We start from the raw sequence: 18,319 nt of genomic DNA, 5'->3' as shown, positions 1-18,319 counted from the left end.
CTCTCTCTCTCTCTCTCTCTCTCTCTCTCTCTCTCTCTCTCTCTCTCTCTCTCTCTCTCTCTCTCTCTCTCTCTCTCTCTCTCCTACTCTGGCACTCTCTCTCACCCTCTTCAAGGGTGGTGCACAAGTCTCTAACTCTATCTTTGAGGGTGGTGAACAAGTCTCACAATTTCCTTCTCACCCTCTGTGCAGGTGGTGCTCAACTCTCTCTCTCTCTCTCTCTCTCTCTCTCTCTTCATCGTCTTACTCTGGCACTCTCTCTCACCCTCTTCGAGGGTGGTGTGCAAGTCTCTACCTCTATCTTCGAGGGTGGCGAACAAGCCTCGCTATTTCTTTCTCACCCTCTTTGCAGGTGGTGCTTAGCTCTCACACTCTCATCACCCACTCTAAGCGCAATCGATCAACTCTTTTCAGCGGTCGATCATCACTAATCTACAATAAAATTCATCACCTTTATTATTTTTCTTTCCTTTTGACAACTTTTGTCTGCCAAGTAGTGATTTTGCTGGTTACTCTCAAGATAGTAATATTAGGTAAAAGGAAACTTTACATATAACTTGTAAATTGTTTCTTTTGCATGATTTCTTTTTCTATCTGCCAACTAGTGAATTTGCTTTCTCGAAAAATGTGAGAAAAATTGAAACATCGCACATGAATGCAGGAAGATAGAAATTGTTCATTCTAAAACATGAATTTCAGATTGAACAAAAATATTTTGTTTCAGATTCTGAGTGGATTGGCAAGAAAAGAAAGACTTATGTGGCGATGACAGCCTATTGCAGGTTTTACTTTGCTTTAGCATGATGGTGCATGAAAAAGAAAACATCAACGTAAGGGCCAGTGGCGCAATGGATAACGCGTCTGACTACGGATCAGAAGATTGTAGGTTCGACTCCTACCTGGCTCGAGAATGTTGCCGTGATCGTATAGTGGTTAGTACTCTGCGTTGTGGCCGCAGCAACCCCGGTTTGAATCTGGGTCACGGCATCTTATAGATTCTGCACAAAGCATTAAATAAGCTGATTTTGGAAATTTTGCAATCAGTAAATAGGCAGCAAACTTCATCTTCTTCATCAATTCTTCTCTATGCATGCGATGGTTAATATTCAGTGATTCTACCTCCTCACAAAACTTAAGACAAACAGGAAATGACCATAACATTTATACAGAAATGTTTAGCCTCTCTTACAAGATATTCTTTTAAAGCAAAAACAATAGTAATTAGCAAGTGTGGCACTTCATCATCAAGTGTCATTTAACTCAATGCAAAAAACAGTGCCCACAGTTCTGTATTTTCCACGCAGATTTGCTGCAGTTTTAAATACACAGCATGTCACTTCTTTGTGCAGATTCTGCAGCGGTTTGGCACCTGCTCCATGACAGGTGTCAAACCGCAGAGGAGAACCACAGGCTAATCCACAGATAAACCACATGTCTGTTGACAATGTTGACAAGTGGATTTAGACAAATCCATGCGGAAAATTCCACAGCAGAATTGGCAACATGAGCACACACCCTAAGCGTCTTTCTCTCCCTCTCTAGCCAACAGTAATTAGCAAGTTTGACACTTCATCATGCATTCGTGTACTCAGCAATGCTAGTTAGTCGACTGAGTAACAGGTGTCTCTTAGGCATCTTTCTCTCCCCCTCTCTCTCACCCTCTTCAAGGGTGGAGCACAAGTCTCTAACTCTATCTTTGAGGGTGGTCAACAAGTCTCACAATTTCCTTCTCACCCTCTGTGCAGGTGTTGCTCAACTCTCTCTCTCTCTCTCTTTCTCTCTCAACAGGTGGTGCTTCATCGTCTTACTCTGGCACAAAACTTAAGACAAACAGGAAATGACCATAACATTCATACAGAAATGTTTAGCCTCTCTTACAAGATATTCTTTTAAAGCAAAAACAATAGTAATTAGCAAGTGTGGCACTTCATCATCAAGTGTCATTTAACTCAATGCAAAAAACAGTGCCCACAGTTCTGTATTTTCCACGCAGATTTGCTGCAGTTTTAAATACACAGCATGTCACTTCTTTGTGCAGATTCTGCAGCGGTTTGGCACCTGCTCCATGACAGGTGTCAAACCGCAGGGGAGAACCACAGGCTAATCCACAGATAAACCACATGTCTGTTGACAATGTTGACAAGTGGATTTAGACAAATCCATGCGGAAAATTCCACAGCAGAATTGGCAACATGAGCACACACCCAAAGCGTCTTTCTCTCCCTCTCTTGCCAACAGTAATTAGCAAGTTTGACACTTCATCATGCATTCGTGTACTCAGCAATGCTAGTTAGTCGACTGAGTAACAGGTGTCTCTCAGGCATCTTTCTCTCCCCCTCTCTCTCACCCTCTTCAAGGGTGGTGCACAAGTCTCTAACTCTATCTTTGAGGGTGGTGAACAAGTCTCACAATTTCCTTCTCACCCTCTGTGCAGGTGGTGCTCAACTCTCTCTCTCTCTCTCTCTCTCTCGCTTCATCGTCTTTCTCTGGCACTCTCTCTCACCCTCTTCGAGGGTGGTGTGCAAGTCTCTACCTCTATCTTCGAGGGTGGCAAACAAGCCTCGCTATTTCTTTCTCACCCTCTTTGCAGGTGGTGCTTAGCTCTCACACTCTCATCACCCACTCTAAGCGCAATCGATCAACTCTTTTCAGCGGTCGATCATCACTAATCTACAATAAAATTCATCACCTTTATTATTTTTCTTTCCTTTTGACAACTTTTGTCTGCCAAGTAGTGATTTTGCTGGTTACTCTCAAGATAGTAATATTAGGTAAAAGGAAACTTTACATATAACTTGTAAATTGTTTCTTTTGCATGATTTCTTTTTCTATCTGCCAACTAGTGAATTTGCTTTCTCCAAAAATGTGAGAAAAATTGAAACATCGCACATGAATGCAGGAAGATAGAAATTGTTCATTCTAAAACATGAATTTCAGATTGAACAAAAATATTTTGTTTCAGATTCTGAGTGGATTGGCAAGAAAAGAAAGACTTATGTGGTGATGACAGCCTATTGCAGGTTTTACTTTGCTTTAGCATGATGGTGCATGAAAAAGAAAACATCAACGTAAGGGCCAGTGGCGCAATGGATATCGCGTCTGACTACGGATCAGAAGATTGTAGGTTCGACTCCTACCTGGCTCGAGAATGTTGCCGTGATCGTATAGTGGTTAGTACTCTGCGTTGTGGCCGCAGCAACCCCGGTTCGAATCCGGGTCACGGCATCTTATAGATTCTGCACAAAGCTTTAAATAAGCTGATTTTTGAAATTTTGCAATCAGTAAATTGCAGCAAACTTCATCTTCTTCATCAATTCTTCTCTATGCATGCGATGGTTAATATTCAGTGATTCTACCTCCTCACAAAACTTAAGACAAACAGGAAATGACCATAACATTTATACAGAAATGTTTAGCCTCTCTTACAAGATATTCTTTTAAAGCAAAAACAATAGTAATTAGCAAGTGTGGCACTTCATCATCAAGTGTCATTTAACTCAATGCAAAAAACAGTGCCCACAGTTCTGTATTTTCCACGCAGATTTGCTGCAGTTTTAAATACACAGCATGTCACTTCTTTGTGCAGATTCTGCAGCGGTTTGGCACCTGCTCCATGACAGGTGTCAAACCGCAGGGGAGAACCAGAGGCTAATCCACAGATAAACCACATGTCTGTTGACAATGTTGACAAGTGGATTTAGACAAATCCATGCGGAAAATTTCACAGCAGAATTGGCAACATGAGCACACACCCTAAGCGTCTTTCTCTCCCTCTCTAGCCAACAGTAATTAGCAAGTTTGACACTTCATCATGCATTCGTGTACTCAGCAATGCTAGTTAGTCGACTGAGTAACAGGTGTCTCTCAGGCATCTTTCTCTCCCCCTCTCTCTCACCCTCTTCAAGGGTGGTGCACAAGTCTCTAACTCTATCTTTGAGGGTGGTGAACAAGTCTCACAATTTCCTTCTCACCCTCTGTGCAGGTGGTGCTCAACTCTCTCTCTCTCTCTCTCTCTCTCTCTCTCTCTCTCTTCATCGTCTTTCTCTGGCACTCTCTCTCACCCTCTTCGAGGGTGGTGTGCAAGTCTCTACCTCTATCTTCGAGGGTGGCAAACAAGCCTCGCTATTTCTTTCTCACCCTCTTTGCAGGTGGTGCTTAGCTCTCACACTCTCATCACCCACTCTAAGCGCAATCGATCAACTCTTTTCATAGGTCGATCATCACTAATCTACAATAAAATTCATCACCTTTATTATTTTTCTTTCCTTTTGACAACTTTTGTCTGCCAAGTAGTGATTTTGCTGGTTACTCTCAAGATAGTAATATTAGGTAAAAGGAAACTTTACATATAACTTGTAAATTGTTTCTTTTGCATGATTTCTTTTTCTATCTGCCAACTAGTGAATTTGCTTTCTCCAAAAATGTGAGAAAAATTGAAACATCGCACATGAATGCAGGAAGATAGAAATTGTTCATTCTAAAACATGAATTTCAGATTGAACAAAAATATTTTGTTTCAGATTCTGAGTGGATTGGCAAGAAAAGAATCTTATAGATTCTGCACAAACCTTTAAATAAACTGATTTTTGAAATTTTGCAATCAGTAAATAGGCAGCAAACTTCATCTTCTTCATCAATTCTTCTCTATGCATGCGATGGTTAATATTCAGTGATTCTACCTCCTCACAAAACTTAAGACAAACAGGAAATGACCATAACATTTATACAGAAATGTTTAGCCTCTCTTACAAGATATTCTTTTAAAGCAAAAACAATAGTAATTAGCAAGTGTGGCACTTCATCATCAAGTGTCATTTAACTCAATGCAAAAAACAGTGCCCACAGTTCTGTATTTTCCACGCAGATTTGCTGCAGTTTTAAATACACAGCATGTCACTTCTTTGTGCAGATTCTGCAGCGGTTTGGCACCTGCTCCATGACAGGTGTCAAACCGCAGGGGAGAACCACAGGCTAATCCACAGATAAACCACATGTCTGTTGACAATGTTGACAAGTGGATTTAGACAAATCCATGCGCAAAATTCCACAGCAGAATTGGCAACATGAGCACACACCCAAAGCGTCTTTCTCTCCCTCTCTTGCCAACAGTAATTAGCAAGTTTGACACTTCATCATGCATTCGTGTACTCAGCAATGCTAGTTAGTCGACTGAGTAACAGGTGTCTCTCAGGCATCTTTCTCTCCCCCTCTCTCTCACCCTCTTCAAGGGTGGTGCACAAGTCTCTAACTCTATCTTTGAGGGTGGTGAACAAGTCTCACAATTTCCTTCTCACCCTCTGTGCAGGTGGTGCTCAACACTCTCTCTCTCTCTCTCTCTCTCTCTCTCTTCATCGTCTTTCTCTGGCACTCTCTCTCACCCTCTTCGAGGGTGGTGTGCAAGTCTCTACCTCTATCTTCGAGGGTGGCAAACAAGCCTCGCTATTTCTTTCTCACCCTCTTTGCAGGTGGTGCTTAGCTCTCACACTCTCATCACCCACTCTAAGCGCAATCGATCAACTCTTTTCAGCGGTCGATCATCACTAATCTACAATAAAATTCATCACCTTTATTATTTTTCTTTCCTTTTGACAACTTTTGTCTGCCAAGTAGTGATTTTGCTGGTTACTCTCAAGATAGTAATATTAGGTAAAAGGAAACTTTACATATAACTTGTAAATTGTTTCTTTTGCATGATTTCTTTTTCTATCTGCCAACTAGTGAATTTGCTTTCTCGAAAAATGTGAGAAAAATTGAAACATCGCACATGAATGCAGGAAGATAGAAATTGTTCATTCTAAAACATGAATTTCAGATTGAACAAAAATATTTTGTTTCAGATTCTGAGTGGATTGGCAAGAAAAGAAAGACTTATGTGGCGATGACAGCCTATTGCAGGTTTTACTTTGCTTTAGCATGATGGTGCATGAAAAAGAAAACATCAACGTAAGGGCCAGTGGCGCAATGGATAACGCGTCTGACTACGGATCAGAAGATTGTAGGTTCGACTCCTACCTGGCTCGAGAATGTTGCCGTGATCGTATAGTGGTTAGTACTCTGCGTTGTGGCCGCAGTAACCCCGGTTTGAATCTGGGTCACGGCATCTTATAGATTCTGCACAAAGCATTAAATAAGCTGATTTTGGAAATTTTGCAATCAGTAAATAGGCAGCAAACTTCATCTTCTTCATCAATTCTTCTCTATGCATGCGATGGTTAATATTCAGTGATTCTACCTCCTCACAAAACTTAAGACAAACAGGAAATGACCATAACATTTATACAGAAATGTTTAGCCTCTCTTACAAGATATTCTTTTAAAGCAAAAACAATAGTAATTAGCAAGTGTGGCACTTCATCATCAAGTGTCATTTAACTCAATGCAAAAAACAGTGCCCACAGTTCTGTATTTTCCACGCAGATTTGCTGCAGTTTTAAATACACAGCATGTCACTTCTTTGTGCAGATTCTGCAGCGGTTTGGCACCTGCTCCATGACAGGTGTCAAACCGCAGAGGAGAACCACAGGCTAATCCACAGATAAACCACATGTCTGTTGACAATGTTGACAAGTGGATTTAGACAAATCCATGCGGAAAATTCCACAGCAGAATTGGCAACATGAGCACACACCCTAAGCGTCTTTCTCTCCCTCTCTAGCCAACAGTAATTAGCAAGTTTGACACTTCATCATGCATTCGTGTACTCAGCAATGCTAGTTAGTCGACTGAGTAACAGGTGTCTCTTAGGCATCTTTCTCTCCCCCTCTCTCTCACCCTCTTCAAGGGTGGAGCACAAGTCTCTAACTCTATCTTTGAGGGTGGTCAACAAGTCTCACAATTTCCTTCTCACCCTCTGTGCAGGTGTTGCTCAACTCTCTCTCTCTCTCTCTTTCTCTCTCAACAGGTGGTGCTTCATCGTCTTACTCTGGCACAAAACTTAAGACAAACAGGAAATGACCATAACATTCATACAGAAATGTTTAGCCTCTCTTACAAGATATTCTTTTAAAGCAAAAACAATAGTAATTAGCAAGTGTGGCACTTCATCATCAAGTGTCATTTAACTCAATGCAAAAAACAGTGCCCACAGTTCTGTATTTTCCACGCAGATTTGCTGCAGTTTTAAATACACAGCATGTCACTTCTTTGTGCAGATTCTGCAGCGGTTTGGCACCTGCTCCATGACAGGTGTCAAACCGCAGGGGAGAACCACAGGCTAATCCACAGATAAACCACATGTCTGTTGACAATGTTGACAAGTGGATTTAGACAAATCCATGCGGAAAATTCCACAGCAGAATTGGCAACATGAGCACACACCCAAAGCGTCTTTCTCTCCCTCTCTTGCCAACAGTAATTAGCAAGTTTGACACTTCATCATGCATTCGTGTACTCAGCAATGCTAGTTAGTCGACTGAGTAACAGGTGTCTCTCAGGCATCTTTCTCTCCCCCTCTCTCTCACCCTCTTCAAGGGTGGTGCACAAGTCTCTAACTCTATCTTTGAGGGTGGTGAACAAGTCTCACAATTTCCTTCTCACCCTCTGTGCAGGTGGTGCTCAACTCTCTCTCTCTCTCTCTCTCTCTCGCTTCATCGTCTTTCTCTGGCACTCTCTCTCACCCTCTTCGAGGGTGGTGTGCAAGTCTCTACCTCTATCTTCGAGGGTGGCAAACAAGCCTCGCTATTTCTTTCTCACCCTCTTTGCAGGTGGTGCTTAGCTCTCACACTCTCATCACCCACTCTAAGCGCAATCGATCAACTCTTTTCAGCGGTCGATCATCACTAATCTACAATAAAATTCATCACCTTTATTATTTTTCTTTCCTTTTGACAACTTTTGTCTGCCAAGTAGTGATTTTGCTGGTTACTCTCAAGATAGTAATATTAGGTAAAAGGAAACTTTACATATAACTTGTAAATTGTTTCTTTTGCATGATTTCTTTTTCTATCTGCCAACTAGTGAATTTGCTTTCTCCAAAAATGTGAGAAAAATTGAAACATCGCACATGAATGCAGGAAGATAGAAATTGTTCATTCTAAAACATGAATTTCAGATTGAACAAAAATATTTTGTTTCAGATTCTGAGTGGATTGGCAAGAAAAGAAAGACTTATGTGGTGATGACAGCCTATTGCAGGTTTTACTTTGCTTTAGCATGATGGTGCATGAAAAAGAAAACAACAACGTAAGGGCCAGTGGCGCAATGGATATCGCGTCTGACTACGGATCAGAAGATTGTAGGTTCGACTCCTACCTGGCTCGAGAATGTTGCCGTGATCGTATAGTGGTTAGTACTCTGCGTTGTGGCCGCAGCAACCCCGGTTCGAATCCGGGTCACGGCATCTTATAGATTCTGCACAAAGCTTTAAATAAGCTGATTTTTGAAATTTTGCAATCAGTAAATAGGCAGCAAACTTCATCTTCTTCATCAATTCTTCTCTATGCATGCGATGGTTAATATTCAGTGATTCTACCTCCTCACAAAACTTAAGACAAACAGGAAATGACCATAACATTTATACAGAAATGTTTAGCCTCTCTTACAAGATATTCTTTTAAAGCAAAAACAATAGTAATTAGCAAGTGTGGCACTTCATCATCAAGTGTCATTTAACTCAATGCAAAAAACAGTGCCCACAGTTGTGTATTTTCCACGCAGATTTGCTGCAGTTTTAAATACACAGCATGTCACTTCTTTGTGCAGATTCTGCAGCGGTTTGGCACCTGCTCCATGACAGGTGTCAAACCGCAGGGGAGAACCACAGGCTAATCCACAGATAAACCACATGTCTGTTGACAATGTTGACAAGTGGATTTAGACAAATCCATGCGGAAAATTCCACAGCAGAATTGGCAACATGAGCACACACCCTAAGCGTCTTTCTCTCCCTCTCTAGCCAACAGTAATTAGCAAGTTTGACACTTCATCATGCATTCGTGTACTCAGCAATGCTAGTTAGCCGACTGAGTAACAGGTGTCTCTCAGGCATCTTTCTCTCCCCCTCTCTCTCACCCTCTTCAAGGGTGGTGCACAAGTCTCTAACTCTATCTTTGAGGGTGGTGAACAAGTCTCACAATTTCCTTCTCACCCTCTGTGCAGGTGGTGCTCAACTCTCTCTCTCTCTCTCTCTCTCTCTCTCTCTCTCTCTCTTCATCGTCTTTCTCTGGCACTCTCTCTCACCCTCTTCGAGGGTGGTGTGCAAGTCTCTACCTCTATCTTCGAGGGTGGCAAACAAGCCTCGCTATTTCTTTCTCACCCTCTTTGCAGGTGGTGCTTAGCTCTCACACTCTCATCACCCACTCTAAGCGCAATCGATCAACTCTTTTCAGAGGTCGATCATCACTAATCTACAATAAAATTCATCACCTTTATTATTTTTCTTTCCTTTTGACAACTTTTGTCTGCCAAGTAGTGATTTTGCTGGTTACTCTCAAGATAGTAATATTAGGTAAAAGGAAACTTTACATATAGCTTGTAAATTGTTTCTTTTGCATGATTTCTTTTTCTATCTGCCAACTAGTGAATTTGCTTTCTCCAAAAATGTGAGAAAAATTGAAACATCGCACATGAATGCAGGAAGATAGAAATTGTTCATTCTAAAACATGAATTTCAGATTGAACAAAAATATTTTGTTTCAGATTCTGAGTGGATTGGCAAGAAAAGAATCTTATAGATTCTGCACAAACCTTTAAATAAACTGATTTTTGAAATTTTGCAATCAGTAAATAGGCAGCAAACTTCATCTTCTTCATCAATTCTTCTCTATGCATGCGATGGTTAATATTCAGTGATTCTACCTCCTCACAAAACTTAAGACAAACAGGAAATGACCATAACATTTATACAGAAATGTTTAGCCTCTCTTACAAGATATTCTTTTAAAGCAAAAACAATAGTAATTAGCAAGTGTGGCACTTCATCATCAAGTGTCATTTAACTCAATGCAAAAAACAGTGCCCACAGTTCTGTATTTTCCACGCAGATTTGCTGCAGTTTTAAATACACAGCATGTCACTTCTTTGTGCAGATTCTGCAGCGGTTTGGCACCTGCTCCATGACAGGTGTCAAACCGCAGGGGAGAACCACAGGCTAATCCACAGATAAACCACATGTCTGTTGACAATGTTGACAAGTGGATTTAGACAAATCCATGCGCAAAATTCCACAGCAGAATTGGCAACATGAGCACACACCCAAAGCGTCTTTCTCTCCCTCTCTTGCCAACAGTAATTAGCAAGTTTGACACTTCATCATGCATTCGTGTACTCAGCAATGCTAGTTAGTCGACTGAGTAACAGGTGTCTCTCAGGCATCTTTCTCTCCCCCTCTCTCTCACCCTCTTCAAGGGTGGTGCACAAGTCTCTAACTCTATCTTTGAGGGTGGTGAACAAGTCTCACAATTTCCTTCTCACCCTCTGTGCAGGTGGTGCTCAACACTCTCTCTCTCTCTCTCTCTCTCTCTCTCTCTCTCTCTCTCTCTCTCTTCATCGTCTTTCTCTGGCACTCTCTCTCACCCTCTTCGAGGGTGGTGTGCAAGTCTCTACCTCTATCTTCGAGGGTGGCAAACAAGCCTCGCTATTTCTTTCTCACCCTCTTTGCAGGTGGTGCTTAGCTCTCACACTCTCATCACCCACTCTAAGCGCAATCGATCAACTCTTTTCAGCGGTCGATCATCACTAATCTACAATAAAATTCATCACCTTTATTATTTTTCTTTCCTTTTGACAACTTTTGTCTGCCAAGTAGTGATTTTGCTGGTTACTCTCAAGATAGTAATATTAGGTAAAAGGAAACTTTACATATAACTTGTAAATTGTTTCTTTTGCATGATTTCTTTTTCTATCTGCCAACTAGTGAATTTGCTTTCTCCAAAAATGTGAGAAAAATTGAAACATCGCACATGAATGCAGGAAGATAGAAATTGTTCATTCTAAAACATGAATTTCAGATTGAACAAAAATATTTTGTTTCAGATTCTGAGTGGATTGGCAAGAAAAGAAAGACTTATGTGGCGATGACAGCCTATTGCAGGTTTTACTTTGCTTTAGCATGATGGTGCATGAAAAAGAAAACATCAACGTAAGGGCCTGTGGTGCAATGGATAACGCGTCTGACTACGGATCAGAAGATTGTAGGTTCGACTCCTACCTGGCTCGAGAATGTTTCCGTGATCGTATAGTGGTTATTACTCTGCGTTGTGGCCGCAGCAACCCCGGTTCGAATCTGGGTCACGGCATTTTATAGATTCTGCACAAAGCTTTAAATAAGCTGGTTTTTGAAATTTTGCAATCAGTAAATAGGCAGCAAACTTCATCTTCTTCATCAATTCTTCTCTATGCATGCGATGGTTAATATTCAGTGATTCTACCTCCTCACAAGACTTAAGACAAACAGGAAATGACCATAACATTTATACAGAAATGTTTAGCCTCTCTTACAAGATATTCTTTTAAAGCAAAAACAATAGTAATTAGCAAGTGTGGCACTTCATCATCAAGTGTCATTTAACTCAATGCAAAAAACAGTGCCCACAGTTCTGTATTTTCCACACAGATTTGCTGCAGTTTTAAATACACAGCATGTCACTTCTTTGTGCAGATTCTGCAGCGGTGTGGCACCTGCTCCATGACAGGTGTCAAACCGCAGGGGAGAACCACAGGCTAATCCACAGATAAACCACATGTCTGTTGACAATGTTGACAAGTGGATTTAGACAAATCCATGCGGAAAATTCCACAGCAGAATTGGCAACATGAGCACACACCCAAAGCGTCTTTTTCTCCCTCTCTTGCCAACAGTAATTAGCAAGTTTGACACTTCATCATGCATTCGTGTACTCAGCAATGCTAGTTAGTCGACTGAGTAACAGGTGTCTCTCAGGCATCTTTCTCTCCCCCTCTCTCTCACCCTCTTCAAGGGTGGTGCACAAGTCTCTAACTCTATCTTTGAGGGTGGTGAACAAGTCTCACAATTTCCTTCTCACCCTCTGTGCAGGTGGTGCTCAACTCTCTCTCTCTCTCTCTCTCTCTCTCGCTTCATCGTCTTTCTCTGGCACTCTCTCTCACCCTCTTCGAGGGTGGTATGCAAGTCTCTACCTCTATCTTCGAGGGTGGCAAACAAGCCTCGCTATTTCTTTCTCACCCTCTTTGCAGGTGGTGCTTAGCTCTCACACTCTCATCACCCACTCTAAGCGCAATCGATCAACTCTTTTCAGCGGTCGATCATCACTAATCTACAATAAAATTCATCACCTTTATTATTTTTCTTTCCTTTTGACAACTTTTGTCTGCCAAGTAGTGATTTTGCTGGTTACTCTCAAGATAGTAATATTAGGTAAAAGGAAACTTTACATATAACTTGTAAATTGTTTCTTTTGCATGATTTCTTTTTCTATCTGCCAACTAGTGAATTTGCTTTCTCCAAAAATGTGAGAAAAATTGAAACATCGCACATGAATGCAGGAAGATAGAAATTGTTCATTCTAAAACATGAATTTCAGATTGAACAAAAATATTTTGTTTCAGATTCTGAGTGGATTGGCAAGAAAAGAAAGACTTATGTGGCGATGACAGCCTATTGCAGGTTTTACTTTGCTTTAGCATGATGGTGCATGAAAAAGAAAACATCAACGTAAGGGCCAGTGGTGCAATGGATAACGCGTCTGACTACGGATCGGAAGATTGTAGGTTCGACTCCTTCCTGGCTCGAGAATGCTGCCGTGATCGTATAGTGGTTAGTACTCTGCGTTGTGGCCGCAGCAACCCCGGTTCGAATCTGGGTCACGGCATCTTATAGATTCTGCACAAAGCTTTAAATAAGCTGATTTTGGAAATTTTGCAATCAGTAAATAGGCAGCAAACTTCATCTTCTTCATCAATTCTTCTCTATGCATGCGATGGTTAATATTCAGTGATTCTACCTCCTCACAAAACTTAAGACAAACAGGAAATGACCATAACATTTATACAGAAATGTTTAGCCTCTCTTACAAGATAATCTTTTAAAGCAAAAACAATAGTAATTAGCAAGTGTGGCACTCCATCATCAAGTGTCATTTAACTCAATGCAAAAAACAGTGCCCACAGTTCTGTATTTTCCACGCAGATTTGCTGCAGTTTTAAATACACAGCATGTCACTTCTTTGTGCAGATTCTGCAGCGGTTTGGCACCTGCTCCATGACAGGTGTCAAACCGCAGGGGAGAACCACAGGCTAATCCACAGATAAACCACATGTCTGTTGACAATGTTGACAAGTGGATTTAGACAAATCCATGCGGAAAATTCCACAGCAGAATTGGCAACATGAGCACACACCCAAAGCGTCTTTCTCTCCCTCTCTTGCCAACAGTAATTAGCAAGTTTGACACTTCATCATGCATTCGTGTACTCAGCAATGCTAGTTAGTCGACTGAGTAACAGGTGTTTCTCAGGCATCTTTCTCTCCCCCTCTCTCTCACCCTCTTCAAGGGTGGTGCACAAGTCTCTAACTCTATCTTTGAGGGTGGTGAACAAGTCTCACAATTTCCTTCTCACCCTCTGTGCAGGTGGTGCTCAACTCTCTCTCTCTCTCTCTCTCTCTCTCTCGCTTCATCGTCTTTCTCTGGCACTCTCTCTCACCCTCTTCGAGGGTGGTGTGCAAGTCTCTACCTCTATCTTCGAGGGTGGCAAACAAGCCTCGCTATTTCTTTCTCACCCTCTTTGCAGGTGGTGCTTAGCTCTCACACTCTCATCACCCACTCTAAGCGCAATCGATCAACTCTTTTCAGCGGTCGATCATCACTAATCTACAATAAAATTCATCACCTTTATTATTTTTCTTTCCTTTTGACAACTTTTGTCTGCCAAGTAGTGATTTTGCTGGTTACTCTCAAGATAGTAATATTAGGTAAAAGGAAACTTTACATATAACTTGTAAATTGTTTCTTTTGCATGATTTCTTTTTCTATCTGCCAACTAGTGAATTTGCTTTCTCCAAAAATGTGAGAAAAATTGAAACATCGCACATGAATGCAGGAAGATAGAAATTGTTCATTCTAAAACATGAATTTCAGATTGAACAAAAATATTTTGTTTCAGATTCTGAGTGGATTGGCAAGAAAAGAAAGACTTATGTGGCGATGACAGCCTATTGCAGGTTTTACTTTGCTTTAGCATGATGGTGCATGAAAAAGAAAACATCAACGTAAGGGCCTGTGGTGCAATGGATAACGCGTCTGACTACGGATCAGAAGATTGTAGGTTCGACTCCTACCTGGCTCGAGAATGTTGCCGTGATCGTATAGTGGTTAGTACTCTGTGTTGTGGCCGCAGCAAAACCGGTTTGAATCCGGGTCACGGCATCTTATAGATTCTGCACAAAGCTTTAAATAAGCTGATTTTGGAAATTTTGCAATCAGTAAATAGGCAGCAAACTTCATCTTCTTCATCAATTCTTCTCTATGCATGCGATGGTTAATATTCAGTGATTCTACCTCCTCACAAAACTTAAGACAAACAGGAACTTCACAAATGACCATAACATTTATACAGAAATGTTTAGCCTCTCTTACAAGATATTCTTTTAAAGCAAAAACAATAGTAATTAGCAAGTGTGGCACTTCATCATCAAGTGTCATTTAACTCAATGCAAAAAGCAGTGGCCACAGTTCTGTATTTTCCACGCAGATTTGCTGCAGTTTTAAATACACAGCATGTCACTTCTTTGTGCAGATTCTGCAGCGGTTTGGCACCTGCTCCATGACAGGTGTCAAACCGCATTGGAGAACCACAGGCTAATCCACAGATAAACCACATGTCTGTTGACAAGTGGATTTAGACAAATCCATGCGGAAAATTCCACAGCAGAATTGGCAACATGAGCACCCACCCTAAGCGTCTTTCTCTCCCTCTCTTGCCAACAGTAATTAGCAAGTTTGGCACTTCATCATGCATTCGTGTACTCAGCAATGCTAGTTAGTCGACTGAGTAACAGGTGTCTTTCAGGCATCTTTCTCTCCCCCTCTCTCTCACCCTCTTCAAGGGTGGTGCACAAGTCTCTAACTCAATCTTTGAGGGTGGTGAACAAGTCTCACAATTTCTTTCTCACCCTCTGTGCAGGTGGTGCTCAACTCTCTCTCTTTCTCTCTCTCGTAACAGGTGGTGCTTCATCGTCTTACTCTGGCACTCTCTCTCACCCTCTTCGAGGGTGGTGTGCAAGTCTCTACCTCTATCTTCGAGGGTGGCGAACAAGCCACGCTATTTCTTTCTCACCCTCTTTGCAGGTGGTGCTTAGCTCTCACACTCTCATCACCCACTCTAAGCGCAATCGATCATCTCTTTTCTGCGAAAATGTATAGCCTCTCTTAGCCTCTCTTACAATATATTCTTTTAAAGCAAAAACAATAGTAATTAGCAAGTGTGGCACTTCATCATCAAGTGTCATTTAACTCAATGCAAAAAACAGTGCCCACAATTCTGTATTTTCCACGCAGATTTGCTGCAGTTTTAAATACACAGCATGTCACTTCTTTGTGCAGATTCTGCAGCGGTTTGGCACCTGCTCCATGACAGGTGTCAAACCGCAGGGGAGAACCACAGGCTAATCCACAGATAAACCACATGTCTGTTGACAATGTTGACAAGTGGATTTAGACAAATCCATGCGGAAAATTCCACAGCAGAATTGGCAACATGAGCACACACCCTAAGCGTCTTTCTCTCCCTCTCTTGCCAACAGTAATTAGCAAGTTTGACACTTCATCATGCATTCGTGTACTCAGCAATGCTAGTTAGTCGACTGAGTAACAGGTGTCTCTCAGGCATCTTTCTCTCCCCCTCTCTCTCACCCTCTTCAAGGGTGGTGCACAAGTCTCTAAATCTATCTTTGAGGGTGGCGAACAAGCCTCGCTATTTCTTTCTCACCCTCTTTGCAGGTGGTGCTTAGCTCTCACACTCTCATCACCCACTCTAAGCGCAATCGATCAACTCTTTTCAGCGGTCGATCATCACTAATCTACAATAAAATTCATCACCTTTATTATTTTTCTTTCCTTTTGACAACTTTTGTCTGCCAAGTAGTGATTTTGCTGGTTACTCTCAAGATAGTAATATTAGGTAAAAGGAAACTTTACATATAACTTGTAAATTGTTTCTTTTGCATGATTTCTTTTTCTATCTGCCAACTAGTGAATTTGCTTTCTCCAAAAATGTGAGAAAAATTGAAACATCGCACATGAATGCAGGAAGATAGAAATTGTTCATTCTAAAACATGAATTTCAGATTGAACAAAAATATTTTGTTTCAGATTCTGAGTGGATTGGCAAGAAAAGAAAGACTTATGTGGCGATGACAGCCTATTGCAGGTTTTACTTTGCTTTAGCATGATGGTGCATGAAAAAGAAAACATCAACGTAAGGGCCAGTGGCGCAATGGATAACGTGTCTGACTACGGATCAGAAGATTGTAGTTTCGACTCCTACCTGGTTCGAGAATGTTTCCTTGATCGTATAGTGGTTAGTACTCTGTGTTGTGGCCGCAGCAACCCCGGTTCAAATCCGGGTCACGGCATCTTATAGATTCTGCACAAAGCTTTAAATAAGCTGATTTTTGAAATTTTGCAATCAGTAAATAGGCAGCAAACTTCATCTTCTTCATCAATTCTTCTCTATGCATGCGATGGTTAATATTCAGTAATTCTACCTCCTCACAAAACTTAAGACAAACAGGAAATGACCATAACATTTATACAGAAATGTTTAGCCTCTCTTACAAGATATTCTTTTAAAGCAAAAACAATAGTAATTAGCAAGTGTGGCACTTCATCATCAAGTGTCATTTAACTCAATGCAAAAAACAGTGCCCACAGTTCTGTATTTTCCACGCAGATTTGCTGCAGTTTTAAATACACAGCATGTCACTTCTTTGTGCAGATTCTGCAGCGGTTTGGCACCTGCTCCATGACAGGTGTCAAACCGCAGGGGAGAACCACAGGCTAATCCACAGATAAACCACATGTCTGTTGACAATGTTGACAAGTGGATTTAGACAAATCCATGCGCAAAATTCCACAGCAGAATTGGCAACATGAGCACACACCCTAAGCGTCTTTCTCTCCCTCTCTTGCCAACAGTAATTAGCAAGTTTGACACTTCATCATGCATTCGTGTACTCAGCAATGCTAGTTAGTCGACTGAGTAACAGGTGTCTCTCAGGCATCTTTCTCTCCCCCTCTCTCTCACCCTCTTCAAGGGTGGTGCACAAGTCTCTAACTCTATCTTTGAGGGTGGTGAACAAGTCTCACAATTTCTTTCTCACCCTCTGTGCAGGTGGTGCTCAACTCTCTCTCTCTCTCGAAACAGGTGGTGCTTCATCGTCTTTCTCTGGCACTCTCTCTCACCCTCTTCGAGGGTGGTGTGCAAGTCTCTACCTCTATCTTCGAGGGTGGCAAACAAGCCTCGCTATTTCTTTCTCACCCTCTTTGCAGGTGGTGCTTAGCTCTCACACTCTCATCACCCACTCTAAGTGCAATCGATCATTTCTTTTCAGCGGTCGATCATCACTAATCTACAATAAAATTCATCACCTTTATTATTTTTCTTTCCTTTTGACAACTTTTGTCTGCCAAGTAGTGATTTTGCTGGTTACTCTCAAGATAGTAATATTAGGTAAAAGGAAACTTTACATATAACTTGTAAATTGTTTCTTTTGCATGATTTCTTCTTCTATCTGCCAACTAGTGAATTTGCTTTCTCGAAAAATGTGAGAAAAATTGAAACATCGCACATGAATGCAGGAAGATAGAAATTGTTCATTCTAAAACATGAATTTCAGATTGAACAAAAATATTTTGTTTCAGATTCTGAGTGGATTGGCAAGAAAAGAAAGACTTATGTGACGATGACAGCCTATTGCAGGTTTTACCTTGCTTTAGCATGATGGTGCATGAAAAAGAAAGCATCAATGTAAGGGCCAATGGCGCAATGGATAACGCGTCTGACTACGCGTCAGAAGATTGTATGGTCGACTCCTACCTGGCTCGAGAATGTTGCCGTGATCGTATAGTGGTTAGTACTCTGCGTTGTGGCCGCAGCAATCCCGGTTCGAATCCGGGTCACGGCATCTTATAGATTCTGCACAAAGCTTTAAATAAGCTGATTTTGGAAATTTTGCAATCAGTAAATAGGCAGCAAACTTCATCTTCTTCATCAATTCTTCTCTATGCATGCGATGGTTAATATTCAGTGATTCTACCTCCTCACAAAACTTAAGACAAACAGGAACTTCACAAATGACCATAACATTTTTACAGAAATGTTTAGCCTCTCTTACAAGATATTCTTTT

At 41.3% G+C, this 18,319-nt stretch overlaps 9 non-coding genes across 9 annotated transcripts; all 9 read left to right on the top strand.

Moving 5' to 3' along the window:
* Positions 1 to 834: 834 nt before the first annotated feature.
* Positions 835 to 907, top strand: TRNAR-ACG (transfer RNA arginine (anticodon ACG)). The gene has a single exon. It is a non-coding gene; the product is annotated as a tRNA-Arg (tRNA).
* Positions 908 to 3,072: 2,165 nt separating this feature from the next.
* TRNAR-ACG (transfer RNA arginine (anticodon ACG)) lies at positions 3,073 to 3,145 on the top strand. The gene has a single exon. It is a non-coding gene; the product is annotated as a tRNA-Arg (tRNA).
* Positions 3,146 to 3,153: 8 nt separating this feature from the next.
* On the top strand, positions 3,154 to 3,225 carry TRNAH-GUG (transfer RNA histidin (anticodon GUG)). Its single transcript has one exon. It is a non-coding gene; the product is annotated as a tRNA-His (tRNA).
* A 2,722-nt stretch (positions 3,226 to 5,947) lies between these two features.
* On the top strand, positions 5,948 to 6,020 carry TRNAR-ACG (transfer RNA arginine (anticodon ACG)). Its single transcript has one exon. It is a non-coding gene; the product is annotated as a tRNA-Arg (tRNA).
* A 2,165-nt stretch (positions 6,021 to 8,185) lies between these two features.
* TRNAR-ACG (transfer RNA arginine (anticodon ACG)) lies at positions 8,186 to 8,258 on the top strand. The gene has a single exon. It is a non-coding gene; the product is annotated as a tRNA-Arg (tRNA).
* An 8-nt stretch (positions 8,259 to 8,266) lies between these two features.
* TRNAH-GUG (transfer RNA histidin (anticodon GUG)) lies at positions 8,267 to 8,338 on the top strand. Its single transcript has one exon. It is a non-coding gene; the product is annotated as a tRNA-His (tRNA).
* A 2,743-nt stretch (positions 8,339 to 11,081) lies between these two features.
* On the top strand, positions 11,082 to 11,154 carry TRNAR-ACG (transfer RNA arginine (anticodon ACG)). Its single transcript has one exon. It is a non-coding gene; the product is annotated as a tRNA-Arg (tRNA).
* A 3,031-nt stretch (positions 11,155 to 14,185) lies between these two features.
* Positions 14,186 to 14,258, top strand: TRNAR-ACG (transfer RNA arginine (anticodon ACG)). The gene has a single exon. It is a non-coding gene; the product is annotated as a tRNA-Arg (tRNA).
* Positions 14,259 to 18,024: 3,766 nt separating this feature from the next.
* On the top strand, positions 18,025 to 18,096 carry TRNAH-GUG (transfer RNA histidin (anticodon GUG)). Its single transcript has one exon. It is a non-coding gene; the product is annotated as a tRNA-His (tRNA).
* Positions 18,097 to 18,319: the final 223 nt, after the last annotated feature.

Source organism: Dendrobates tinctorius, unplaced genomic scaffold (genome assembly GCF_039654945.1).
Source record: "Dendrobates tinctorius isolate UK_male_01 unplaced genomic scaffold, ASM3965494v1 ptg000245l, whole genome shotgun sequence".
NCBI classification, from domain to species: Eukaryota; Metazoa; Chordata; class Amphibia; order Anura; family Dendrobatidae; genus Dendrobates; species Dendrobates tinctorius.
The sequence above is the reverse complement of the archived record's forward strand: the minus strand, read 5'-3'. Positions and strand labels throughout refer to the sequence as shown.